Source organism: Aedes albopictus, chromosome 1 (genome assembly GCF_035046485.1).
Source record: "Aedes albopictus strain Foshan chromosome 1, AalbF5, whole genome shotgun sequence".
NCBI classification, from domain to species: domain Eukaryota; kingdom Metazoa; phylum Arthropoda; class Insecta; order Diptera; family Culicidae; genus Aedes; species Aedes albopictus.
The window spans coordinates 232,886,023-232,900,944 of record NC_085136.1 but is presented as its reverse complement, the minus strand read 5'-3'; the positions used below and the strand labels follow the sequence as shown (position 1 = coordinate 232,900,944).

Below are 14,922 nucleotides of genomic sequence, written 5' to 3'. Positions count from 1 at the left end.
TATTATGGTTCCTTGTCTAATTCTATGCTGTTTGAACAAAACTTTAGTCAACAGTGTTGTTGTTTTCTCCATTTCTTGCAACATAAACAGCATAGTTATCCGAAGTTTTGCTCTAACAGCATCAAATTAGGCAAGGAATCATAATACCCACGCTTTTTACACCATTTCATTGCAGAAACGGAAAATTGAATTTCTCACCATACTAAAATTCAGCTCATTACTACATATCTAGTACTACACCGAACGTGCCCCATTTTAGTATGGTGAGAAGGTCAATTCTCCATTTCTGCAATAAAATCGTACAAAAATCATGGGTATTATGATTCCTTGTCTAATTTGATGCTGTTTGAGCAAAACCTTGTACAACAGTATTGTTGTTTACTCCATTTCTTGCAATATAAACAACATAGTAATCCAAAGTTTTGCTCAAACAACATGAAATTAGGCAAGGAATCATAATACCCACGCTTTTTGTAACATTTTATTTCAGAAACGGAGAATTGACCTTCTCACCATACAAAAAATTCAGCTCATTACTACACATCTAGTACTACACCGAACGTGCCCCATTGGTAAACCAAATATTATCTTGATAAATAATAAGTTTATGAGTTGAATGAGCCAAAAAAAAATCGGTGGAAATTCGACGGACCCGAATAAACCGATATGATACTTAAATTTAACAGTGTATCATTTTCTGATCATATGTGTTATCGTATACTGGATGATAAATCGATGACAAGACAAATCATATTGATGATAGCAGTTATCATTGTTGGTGTTTTGATGATAGACCGAATGGGTTGTTAAGTATCGTTACCATTCAAAAATGCCATTTTTCTCGAACAAAAATTTTGTGGAATTATTCATGTTATGATCAGTTTATCATCGACGTTATGATACAGTGAATAGTAAAAACAAATTGGAAATATTTCACCAAATCTACTTTGCCGACTGAGAAAAAAGCACACCCCTGCGGCATTTTTCGGGCACTGTCAATTTTGTCTATGATTATGTGAATCATTGTTTACTTCGGAGGTGTTTTTTTGTAACTCTTTTGTTGAATCTGGAATCGAACCGTGTGATTTCCGAGGTCGCTTCGACTGCTCCTCGTGCGGTGTTTACTCGCTACTCCAAACCAAATTAGTGCTCGCGGGTGGCTCGAATGTATACCCGCATAATCACGAACTGTAATTGCAACGTTTCTCATACTGTAGATGACTATTAACAATTGTCATTTAACCATTTTTCGAACTGTCCGAGATGACAGTAAGCTAACCATATTACGTACAGATTTGCCAGTTTGACAAATGGTAATCCGCCAAATTACAGTATGAGGTATAGGCGGTTAAGATAGGTTACCATAAAAAATGGCTCGTTTTCTCGAACAAATTTTTCGCAAAACAGTAAAGGATACGGTCAATTTACTATCCCGTTTTTTCAAGCAATTCACTGCATGGCAAATGGTTAGAGAACAGTAAAACAATAAATCTAGAAAGGGAACGAACAATGTATGTGGTATTGTTGATTTATGCTCACCTATGGTATATTAAACTTATGGTATATGGTTCTTTTGCAATTAAACCGTTAAAATAAAAAGTCTGTTTTGCGTTCACCAGAGAATGTTTTATTCAAAAAATATTCCACCTCGGCTATAACTTCAAAGCGCATTACTTTTGTCGCCCTTCACGCATAATAGTGTTCGGAAAAAACCGACTTTCGACGCATTCAATCCTCGATCTGGTGGCACCTACGATGATTATGGGAACTTTGTCCGGATGAGGACGGATTCTGTACAATATCTGCATACAGCAGGAGGAATCCTTCTCACCTTCCTTTTGCGGAATCCCGCACAGAGTTAGGCGGAATGAGGCTTATGTTGTTGGCGAATTCTGCAATTTAATTAATATCCGATGAGTTATATGTACCACCAAAAAATATGAAAGAATAATCATGCAAAACTTACCCCTCTCTAATCCAGGCTGCTCCAGATACTTCTGCTTGTTTATCGCAGCAAATTTTGAGTTGAGTTTCAACACACGAGTGACCTCACGAAAGATTTCGTTTTTTTTCTGCTAAGAAACTGCAAACTGCAAATGTTTGGTCTTTACAAATACTAATGTGTGCAACAGTTTGGCTAACTGTTAAATTTATGTTACATACAGTGATATACACATGTATAAGTGTGTTGCGCAAACATAATCACAAACCATTTGAGAAATGGCCATTCCATATTCCCACCATGTCTCACAAGTTTTCATCGCTATAATATCTGACAATGTCTGCACAGTATAACATACTGTTACAAATTGGTATGCGTTACTTAGACCGTTCCTGATGGTCAAATGCTTCGAGTTTCATAGTTTTCAACAGAAAAGTACCTGATTGTAGTACAGTAACATTAACAGAAACAGGAGACATACTGTTTGGAACTTAATTCAAACTGTAATTTACTATGCGGGTAGACATTCTACATCTGAGGTAGTGAATAGATAAATATTTAACACGACAGAAGTTTCGGTAGGATAAAGCCCATGAGTAATAAGAATCCTCCGAAGTGTAGCATCCACTATCATGGTCCTTTCGTATGCCATGCCAACCAGCAAAGGTGAGTTTTCATAAGATTTTGCCAAGGAACTTGCGGTAATTAGTTAACGGATACTGCTGGCACGGAAATGTCAGTTTTTCATGCTACAAAGTGATCTTCGTTAGAGCCCAAAATTACTGGATTCCGTCACTTATAAAAACGTATCAACACAAATAGCTTTATTTCACCCATTGCCAAAGGATCGATTGATTGATCAACACAAATAGCTTTATTTCACCCATTCTCAAAGGATTGCAATGATTGTGCATCGAAAAAAAACTCGCATTTATGTGCCGAAAGTACAAAACCCATATTATTGAAATTATAGATGTACTATTGGATGTATAATCATCATTAATGATATGATTCTTGAAACATATTGAATAATGCCAATTTATCAGCCCTAATCATCCAATGATGGAACTATTATAACTTTTATAATAATCATTCCACGAATAAATATCTTATGATATGAATGATTCCATTGATCGTATTTTTCTATGCGGGCGGGCACCAAAATTCATGAAAATTTGGATTTCAGCTCAGTTTTGCATGCACATTCTGAATATGAAATTATCTCAACACCGCTAAAGAAGCCAATTAGCTTAATGATGCGCAACAGAAAAAATAGATTCAAATTTACTTCGCAGCTGCAACTTCGCATGTGCTTCTAGCGACGACTTCGATTTGGTGGTGCGACGATAATAAGAAGTTGGAAACTTATATCGCCTGTAATACAAGAAACACCCACGGCACTGCAGCTCCTTCCAGTTCAGCTTCAGATCGCTGGCGGCTCGTTATACTTGAGGCAGATATCATGCAGGAGAAAATCCTCGGTGAAATTCCTAGTCATTTGATCAATTTGATGCTGCAACCAGTTAGCAACATAATTTTCGCTGAGTTTTACTCCCATCTTTCGTCTTTAGTTTTGTTTTGTTCAGAATCTGTTTTGATTGACATAAATGTCATGCACGACAAACCGTCCAACAGCACTGACAGTCGTCTTATTCGACTTATAGGCACAGGACCTGCAAGCCCTACAAGATAACGGTTTATACCTATATACGGCCTACTTTACTGCTCATGGTTTGCAGGGCCTATAAACATTTGAAAACCTTGTGCAGAGCTTATTGACACTGAAAAGCTGCTACATGGCCTTTCAAGTGTTTACAACAGTGCTTAGTGGTTACCTGGGCGGGGTAATGGTGTTCGGGGAACTGTTATAGGATCCCTGATAGTCATCCAAGGATTTCTCAAGAAATTCTTTCAGAGATTCCGCCAGGGATTTTTCCAGGGATTCTTGGATTCCTCTAGAAATTCTTCTATGGACTCCTGCAGGGATTCCTGTAGGGCTTCATCCAGTAATTTTGCAAAGGACTCCTCAAGAGATTCATCATCCTGAAACTCCTTTAGCAGTTTTTTTCAGGAATGATTTCTCCAGGAAGTTTTCCAGGTGTTCCTTCAGGAATTCCTGTAGGAGTTCCTCCAGGAAATCCGCTGGGATTCCTTCAGTAATTCTCCCAAGGGTTCCTCCAGGGAGTCTGCCAAAAAAATCAATCGATTCCCCAGGAATTTCTAATTTCCATGGAATCCTACAGAAGATTTCTCCAATGGTTCCTCCAGGAAGCGGAGCCACTGGAGGAACATCTAGACCTAGAGCAATTCCTGGAGGAAACCATTTATAGACGAGTGCACCGATGAACTGAATTCATCGCGGTCCGAGAATTTTGACACTACAGCGGGGTCGTTCCCAATCAGAATTGTTCAATTCTGATTGGAAATCTTTCGCTTCTGATTGGAAGCGACCCCGCTCTAGTGTCAAAATTCTCGGACCGCGATGAATTCAGTTCATCGGTGCACTCGTCTATAGAGGAATCCTTGGCGCAATCCTAAGATGAATTCCTGAAGAATTTTCAGGATGAATCTCTGTTTGATTAGTTTTGAATGAATCCCTGGCAGAATATCAGAATTTTTTTTGTGGACTTCCTGGAGGAAATCTCTAGAGTTCTTTGAGGAATAAATGGAGGAATCTCTAGAGAAAACAAAATTTAAATTCCTGGTGGAATCTCAGGAAGAAATTCTTGAGAATCCCTGGATGAATTTCAGGATGCACGGGTTCAAAGCGATTTCACATTCGGAACAACCACCGGCTTTGGGGCCGTGGGGGGAGGGGAGTTCTCATACCAAAAATCTTACATGTGGTGGGAGGAAAGGGTTGGGGCGTCGAAAGATCGTGAAAATCGACGTAATAAATGGACAGCCCCTTTCGGCGAACCGTGAAAATCGATCCTGCGGAAATTGCTATCGATTAATGAGTCGGTGGTGGTGGCATTACAAGGGGTGGATCACTCTTGAAACATCTGATGTATGAAAATAAATTGTTGCATTTTCATGCATTAATTTATTCATTCAGCAAACAAGCAACCCATGGTGTGCTGCCGCAACATCTTTTGCTGGTGGAGATAGGCAGGGATATAAGTGTCAAAGCGAAAAAGTATGCAGTTTGACAGTTAGATACCCGACATGTTTCCGAACGAGAACAAAGGTAACACCAGCGACATTCGTCCTCTATAGTTTTTTAACTCTATTGCTACAATACTTGACTGTCGTCAAGTCAGTTGTCAACAACAAACTTTGACAACCTCAACTAGCGCTAGAAATAATTGGCAATCAGAATAAACAATTGTCAATAAATTGAATACTGATACGATTCACAGATTGTCACCAAATTAATGATGGTCTCGGACAGACGTAGGGTTTGGCGGCAATGGGAATGTATTCAGTGGGTTGGGGTGTAGTACTGTATTCTACTTTGACTGTAGAAGGCGGACCTACCCCACACTCTACTAGCTGGACATGTGCCGTTCAGGTTGAGGTGATTATCCCCCATTGCTTAGAGAAGGAAAAAAATGACATTTAAGCTTTTAGATTTCGTTATTTAATATTAACAATAAAACAACTAGAATTAAAACACATTTTAATATTTCATTCGACGCTCGTTTCCCATGGTTCTCCATTCTAACTGAAGGGAATCTACATCTTCCACAGTGAGCTCCCCAACCTTCCTGGACGCAGTTAGATCCTTGTGGCATTATCATACGAAACAAAGCTCATTCTTTATTACACCAACGAACCTAATCTCAAAATGACTGACAATTCACAGGTCATTTTGACAGATGCAACATGAGCATGAAAAGGACGGCAACATGATCGATAAAGTAGAATATATGATCCGTCTTTTTCCTGCACGTGTGTGGTCTGTCAAAAGGACCTCAGAAGTGTCAAGCATTTTCATGGCTAGCTTTGTTGGTGTAATGAAGAATTATACCTGTAAATCCCAGAGGTGTCCCGCGCCAAAACTGATTTACTGTAACTAACAATGTTTTCAAACCACAAGGCCGTAAACAAACTAAAACATCCGATAACGCTTGCATACACGCTCCCTCGGTTAAAGCGTTCGTTGTTGGGTAATAAGCGTGTAAGTCGCTGAAATTCTTTAAAGTTATGTTTAACGTGCACTGAAATCAGCTTTATTGAGAGAATTACTAAAATGAGGGTTATAATTAACAGACTCGCACCAACGTTTTTCAACCGAAGTGACTTCATGTTTAGTATAAGAAGAAGCATAGTATTTTTTACTATTATTTTGAGTAGCTGTTAAGGTTGTTGTCTCTACTAAGGAATATACTATACATCAGTTGAATATACAATGGGAGGTAGTTGTTTTTACTACTTCAGATTTACTATAATATTGTAGGTTTTCATCGTAATTTTAAATACATAATTTGATTTGATATTATTTCATTTTATTTTTTAATAACAAAAAGCTACAAACATTACAAAACGTACTTGTAAACGTAATTTAACTGACACATATAATTAGGTTGCCGATGCCAGCATCTTCTTGTCATCTGATGGTACTTTGCACAATCGGAGATACAGGTCATTTGGCAGCAGTCTCCGGCTTCTTCTGTAGGATGTCCTGTAGGATGTAGAATACGTTATGGAACCCTTCCGTATAAAACCTGCCGGGAACTGTCAGAAGCTGTTCAGTAGTACCAAATCTGAAAATAATATGGACCCTCGTAAGAAATTAAAACGTACTTGTTTTATGGACCAACTTTATCTTACCGTAAGAGAAACACTCTTGGCCGGCTTGGAATATCACAAAATGGACCAATGACAAATACCATTGATGCCATCGTATACGTCCGAATAATCCGGGAGCTATTAAACTTCAGAAACTCGTGTATTTTGTCTAAAACTGCAAATCATGCGAATAATAGAAAAAATATACTGGTATGCAATTTTGACTTACTTACACTTGATTTTTCTTGTAAAAGAAGATTATTTCCGCCGATTAACTTTGTGAACAACCGTTGATAATCATTTAATAGTTGAGAAAAAGATTTTTTACATTTTCAAAGAACTCAGTGCGTAAACAAAATAAATATTTGAATGTCAACAAACACTTGACTACATTAGTAGTAAAATTAACCACAAAATAACTTCGGTTGCATTTTGTTGGTATGATATATTCAATACTACTATTGTCGCTGCAGCACTAACCTGCAATTTGCTGGAGAGTCCAGCGACGCGTCAATTTCCAGCGACGTCAATGAAACTGTCATAGCAAGTCTGACGTTTCGTAATCTTTATCACTGTTTACCCCCAGCTGGCTATCGTTATACGTGCTCACTCAATCAATCTGTAATTTCGAAGCATTTTCCCAACGTATTTTAGGTATTACTCATCTCAGATCAATCCGACTTCATCAAAGCTACCGAAAAATGATAAATTCGAGACAAAACATCCGCTAAGGGGTTAAATACATTCGAAATTACACCTAAAAAATCATCGGATTCTGATTGTGATTGTTCGCATCATCGATTGCGGAAGACAACAAAGGGGCCGTTCATAAACCACGTAGACTTTTTGGGGGGAGGGGGGGGGGTCTGACCAAAGTCTACGCTCCATACAAATTTCTAATTTTTGTTTGGACAAAATTCTACGAGGGGGGAGGGGGGGGGTCTGAGATGGCCATATTTTGGTCTACGTGGTTTATGAACAGCCCCAAAGCGTGTGAGTTCAGTTCTTCCGGAACCGGCTGGTAAAGATATTTGGTGAGGCTGAGAGTGTCCACTGACAATGAATATGCAAATTTGGTTGCCCAGTACGAAGAATCGGTAGAAGTAACATTTCTATTCCTTTTGCTTGTGGCCATGTTTTCAAGCGCTGGGTGTGAGGTATGAAGTACACCGGAATGGTAAATAAAAACCATGGTGCATCAGCTATTTTAAGTTGTCTTGGTTCATGTTCCGAAAAATGTAATACTTTACAAAACTCGGTGTTTCTTTTTGTTACACAATGCTCTTTTGTCACTTTATATTCAATTTTGATAATTTTACGTGTCAGGCATCAACAAATTGCGAAACATTGCTATTTTTCTTCACAATTTTTGTCACATTATCAATCAAGACAACACTCCAAAAAATATATCAGGATCGTCGCTGGAGACATGCGTGAGGTCTAGCGACACGTCGCTTCCTATTTTTTTCTGCAGGCACAATACAAGCATGGTAAAATCGAGAGTGTTACATCACCGAACTATGACTGCTTATTATCGTTACTACAAAGATAGTAATTTATACTATCAAAATGTGTTCGTGCTAAATAGGTATTTTAAAAACATTGAGTGGTTAATTTTGCCATAAAATCACGTTGAAAAATGAGATCAAAACAACAGTTTTCCAATCAATTTTACTGATTTCATGGTACATTTAACAAAATTTTATGCTTGTGATTTCAACAACGCGTTTGTCGTTTATATTACAATGAAATTGATTTCAGTGTGTATTCATCAGCCAGCTGTTACACGGAAAACGTAATTTAGCTATGTGTTATAAAAATAGCACTCTTTCAAATTGATTTGTGTTGAGATAAGTCCATATTCAGGATTTGCATGCAAAACTGAGCCGAAATCCAAATTTTCATGAATTTTGGTGCCCGGGAACCTATTTAAAAATCAGTTTGAAGTTTGTATGGGAGCGATTTGTCGAATCACCCCTCGTCGCATTTTGTACTGGGCGGAGCTGTCAAGCATTTAGCGAAGACGGCTAATAACAAGACAGACATCTACCCTCTTGCTCCATATACCTTGGGAGCTACAAGCACACTAGCGCCACGAACGACTTCAGGGAACAACATCGTGAATGAGTGTGCATGCGATGCTACCATTTCCGTGTACGTATTTGCATGTACACGTACACAATCATATTTTAATGTTCCTGTGAATCGTTGAGGGCGTTTCAACCATGTCGCCTGCAACAGGGTGGGAGCTGTCTGTCTTGTTATTAGCCGTCTTCGCATTTAGCCAGATGTCAAAAGGTGATATCGAAAAATCTTTTCGAAATCGATTTTACGTACCAAAATGAAGTTCTATAAATCTGAAAAAAATCATGGTAGTTCAGAAAAAGATGCTCTTTCGTATAAAATCAAAAAATCAATACATTTTTCTTAATTTAAAAACCTCATATAAATAGATGAATCAATTTAAAATCGAAACAATCTGAAAAGAGGTGCTCCATACAGCGCGCTACTTACGACATTGTGTTTAACGCAAGGCAAAAGCAGCGGAAGTAGAAGAAAAAATGCCACTAATTCAGTTTTAAACTGAAAACATAATACCCCGCTTATTCGACATAATGAGCCATTTTATGAAGTGCCAACAATGTTGATGATGATATTGATTTTCACGGGTTCGCACGCATGCTCCTGTCAAAATTTCATTCATAAAATCGGCTCGTAAAATGGACTATATGATTGTGGTTGAAGGACGCACTTGTGTGCTTGCGGCGCCCGTGTGCATCGGTTCCAGCTCTGAGCCTCGCTCTGAGCCATGGCTGCCCTGATAAAAAATTTCATAAAAATACAATAAATTTTATCGACTTTCGATCCGAGGCCCGGAGGGCCGAGTCTCATATACCAATGAATTCAGCTCGACGAACTGAGCAAATGTCTGTATGTGTGTGTGTGTGTGTGTATGTGTGTATGTGTGTGTGTGTGTATGTGCGTTACAAAAAAAAGTCACGCACGTTTCTCAGCCGTCTGTCAACCGATTTGAGTTCTCTTGGAAGCAAATGAAAGCTACTACATCCTAGTAGAACGCTATTGATTTTTTTTTTCGATTGGACGTTTGGTTACCGAGATATCTCTCGAAGAGTACTTATGAGTCATATTTCTAAACTTTTTAAGATTTTTGACCAAGTGTATCATAATAAATATTTCGACCGTTTGTCAATCGATTTAAATTCTCTTGGCACCAAATGAAAGCTACAGCATCCTAGTAGATCACCCAGAAATTTTATTTCGATTGGACATTTGGTTACAGAGATATCTTTCGAAGAGTACTTAGGATTTATACAACTAAACTTTTTGAGATTTTTGACCAATTGTATAATAATAAATATCTTAGCCGTCTGTCAACCGATTTCGGTTATCCTGGCACCAAATGAAAGCTACAACATTCTAGTAGAACCCTATACAATTTCATTACAATTGGACATTTGATTATCGAGATATCTTTCAAAGAGTACTTGGGAGTAATACAGGTTAACTTTTTGAGAGATTTTGGACCAAGGGTACCATAATAAATATCTCAGCCATCTGTCAACCGATTTAGGTTCTCTAAGCACCAAATGAAAGCTACAGCTTATCCTTGTATAAGGCCCTGAAATTTTATTTCGAATCGACATTTGATTACTGAGATATCTTACGAAGAGTATTTCATTAAATCGGGTTTTTATTATTGTATTCACTTGTTATCTTGCATTAGTTTTTCACCAGTCTATGGGAAATTATTTTTCAATAAATTATGCTGATATCATACAAAGTGTATTCTAGCAGGTTATTGTTTTCAACAAAATTATAATTAACAAATTACAAATACACATGAATTTTATGAAAACTAACAATATGTTAAATGAAAGCTTTGAATTTATATATTGTGGGAAAAATGCAAGAACCGGACAGCCAAAATAACTAGTTAATGCCGAAACTGATTAATTTAGTAGATATATCATTTTTGTCCTTTTTACACCATAACCATGAATACCAAGTACTTCGGAGCTAATTTATTCGACTGATTAAGAGATATTAGACAAAGTGCATCTCGCTGATTTTCTTATCCATTTGTTAATCGATTCAAGATTATTTGGCAGTTAACAAAAGATACAATATTCCATAATATGAAAGCTATTTTTTTAACATTCCATATAAGATTCTAGGAGGTGTCTGGCATTTCTGGTGAGTCCACGGTCTGATGCTATTTTGGGAACCAATTCACTAGTTGTCAAATCCACAATATTTTCTAGAACTTTTAGTCAATCACACAAAATAAATTTGCTTAATACGCATAATACAACAATATTTTTAATAAGTGTAAGAAGGGTTCTGTTCACCATAGGTGGATTAAATCGGGTTTTTCAAAAAATATTCACCATTAAACGTATTGTAATTTACACGGCACACTGACCATCACCCCTATTGTTCTATACCATTCGACGAATGGTAAATGGCACTTTTACAATAAAAATGGTGGTCGTTATGTATCTTAACCATAAAATTTTGAGAAAATGTTCATACACTTTTTCGCGAAAACAATAGAATGTATTGTGTTTTTATGAGACATTTTTAGGGCAATTTTCAAAAGAAAACAATAAATCTTAATGTTTTTTCATTGTTCTTACAATGCAAATACAATTAATTGAATGACGTCAAATGAATCGTTCACACTAAGATTCAGATGTTCCAGCTCAGTAATTTATTCACTGAGTTCAGTATTTTTTCCATCTTTTTACTGAGTTTTCAACAGCAGATTTATCTCGGTACACTCGGTAATCGTATTTACCGTTCACCAGTAATGATATTTACCGTGTATCAGTAACTTTTGACAGTTTATTATCTGAGCTCGGTAACTCATTTACAGAACATCCGCAAAAGAAACAACCGAGCGTACCGGGTTAAATCTGCTGTTGAGAACTCAGAAAAAAGATGGGAAAAATACCGAGCTGATCTTAGTGTGTTATTACAATAAAAATACAATAATATTTGTTGTTATTTGTAAGCAGTTTTCGCTTTTGAAAATCCATAGAATTTATATTTCCCGCTAACATTTATATCCAGCATTTACGAGCACTAACGGGCGCCAGAATGATATGCACATTTTAAGATAAGAGTCAAACACTCTGATGTCGGTCTGGTTCTGGTATGTGTTGTTTGGCAGCTGTTGATAAGATCTATCATCAATCTTTTCAAATAACTGCCAAATATCACAAGTCAGACCTCAGGTCGTATGATCCATACCATAAATCGTTCACAATTCATGTGGCCATTAGTATCTGTAAATGCTGAAGAAAAATGTTACCGAGAAATATGAATTCTTTGGTTTTTCAAAGGCGAAATCTGTTTACATAACAACAAATATTATTGCATGTTTATTTTAACATCGGTTCAATTGACCCCATTAAACTAATTGTATTTGTATTGCTATCAATGGTAGTTTACTATTTACTAGATCCCTTTAATTTTTTTGGAAAACATTAGAAAAATCATTGTTTATCTTTTTCTTGTAGTAACGTCCTCACTTGGCTAAAACCTGCTCTTCAGCTAGTTTTCTATAAGTACTGCCTCAGTTATTCATTGAGAGCTTCCTCTGCCAACACGGCTTGACGTCTGTCAGTCGTTGAAGTTTTAGCGAATAAAATTCGATAACCGAAACATCTACTGTACTCAAATTTGAGCATGAGCATGAGCATGAGCATGATTGACTGCCCGCGGTTGCTCCTCTGTTATTGCAAAGACAACTACATTTACACAAAGAATCAACAGATGATGCTTGGAATTAGCTTTCTCTTCATTGTGTAAATGCTGGAATCCCAATACTTTTCAATAAGCAATTCCAGCGCCGGCCGCGTCCGAATACAGTTCAATTGAGGATAGGGAAGGAAGTGATAACATGATTCTCGCTTAGGCCAATAACCGAGGAATTCTCTGCGTTACTACGAGAAATCACTAGGAGTTTGGGCAGGGGAAATGGAGATGTGTTGAGAATTTTGTCGTGGTAAACGAGTGTAATGTTTTGATTCGCGATTAATAATGCGCTCGCGAAGAAACCTAAACCTTGGACGACGAACGCGATCTTTTGTGCCTCAAAACTCACCCTACATAAGTTATTCATTCGCAACTAAGGAGAACACAATGCTAAACACCGACGCATCTGTAGTTTGCGTTTCCGCGCGAGACAATGCTGAACGCGATCAATTCACAAGTATTAACAAAATAACACGTGATAAATAAATCAGAATGATCTTACCGCATGGTTCGCCGTCTATCTTTTACCGACCCTCTCTTTTTCCAGAAATTCATGCAACCTTTATTTGAGTCAAAACATTTATTCGTTTGGACTAAAATATTACAAATGTCGACACCGAAGATGACGAACCATTCAAATGTTTGTGTTCATGCAAAAAATGAAAGGAAATTTTTTATTATCAACTAAATGTGCATTTGGAATTAGCGCCGACACATGACGTGACGAACTTTTCAATATTTGTTAGATAAATACACAAAAACCAGAGCAGAATTGTATAAATCCTTTAGCATTAATTATTATTATTATTATTATTATGATAAAATGGAAAGAGCTCACCAAAAAACATCTTTCGAAGTGTCCAGTGCGTATGTGCTACAGCATCTTCCACTAACTGGCCTCTTCTCCGAAATCACACTGAACCGCTACAACTACACACGGGTACGACGATGTGGACATTCAAATTGACGACGACGACGTCGTTTCACTTTGCCTCAAAAATCACACTAAACCGCCCCGTACGAAGATGAGCATAGCCAAATCTGCGACGACGACGACGCGGCAGGCCCAAATGAAAAAAAAAATGGCCTCTTCACTTTGCCTCCAAAATCACGAAGATGAGCACAGTCAAATAGACGACGGCGACGACGACGTGCACGTGGACGATTCGAATAAAAACGCGACCTGTACACTTTGCCTCCAAAAACTCACTAACACGAGTAACTTTTTTATAATTTTTCCTAAAAACATCTAACTCTCGAGAAACCGCAGCTTTGGCGGCTGTTTACTTCAACTGAGACGAACAGAAGAAACTGTTCACTCCTTGAAGTGTGAAATCTAATACACTTTACTGCCGCACAGTTGCCACGTTCCGACAGCCAGCTGAATAGATCGTAAAAAAAGTTAAGAAAATTAACTAGAAAAAGTAAGAAAATTGACAAAATGCTGATTTTTGTGACCTGGGAAGAAAATCAACACAATCGAAATGAAACCAATCTATAGAGTCACATCTACTGTACTCAAATTTAAAACGAAAACTATAAAAAAAATGTCAAGTGATTTTGTATTTGATTATACAAACATGATCCAAGCAACAATAATATTTATTGTTATTTATTTGTTACGAATTGTTTTTAAGTGTAATTGAGAAATAAACTCTTTTTTAATAAAAAGTCCATGAGAACTTTGCAGGCACTTTTGCAACATTATATTGTATGTTGCTTTCATAACAAAACGCGCTGCCAACTTCCAGTAGGCATTTCTGAATCATCGCAACGAATCAAGCACCATCTCTGCTGCTGTTTGTGTTAGTGAGATCGTAGAAACGTCAGACTCCCGCCTGCTTACTGGCTGCGACGGCTCTGGCGACGGTTTCATCCGCGACGGATTCCAATCGTCGCGTTCGATAAGGGGGAAAACCGTCAATAAAAACAACATAAATTAATTTTTACTGATAGTAACTTTAAATCACAGACAAACAGACGTATCACTTAGAACATTTTGCGATTAAAATTATAGTCACGGACACATATTCGCTCAATGCTAAAAGCACTGAGTTTGGCCGACTATCAACTGGTGGTAGTGGGCAAACGTCAGAATAGAACAAAAACAATGCGAGTGCTACGGATGGTTGGTTAGCCAACTATCAAATTTTCAAATACACCGTTAATTCAGCGTACGATGGGAATTATCAGAGTGTTACGTCTGTTTGTCTGTGTTTAAATTATTATAGAACTATAGGGCACTGCACTGTTTTGAATTTGTATGGGATTTTGACGTTTCTTGGCCTTGTTGTTTACAAAATTTCTGTAAGAGTGAAAGAGAAGGAGATAATTTCATGCACTGCCCTATTGAAAAACAATCGAATCAATTAGTCACTAATAAAGCTAATGTTCATTGTACGAACTATATGGGCTTGATTTCTATTGTTAAAAGTAATAATATATCTGTTCCCGTTTCGTTTACA

The 14,922-nt window shown here is 37.4% G+C and overlaps 1 long non-coding RNA gene across 1 annotated transcript; it reads right to left on the bottom strand.

The window, feature by feature from the left end:
* Positions 1-6,459: 6,459 nt before the first annotated feature.
* On the bottom strand, positions 6,460-7,195 carry LOC134286950 (uncharacterized). The gene is made up of 3 exons (XR_009996937.1): positions 6,910-7,195; positions 6,719-6,851; positions 6,460-6,651 (listed from the first exon to the last, which is right to left on the bottom strand). It is a non-coding gene; the product is annotated as an uncharacterized LOC134286950 (long non-coding RNA).
* Positions 7,196-14,922: the final 7,727 nt, after the last annotated feature.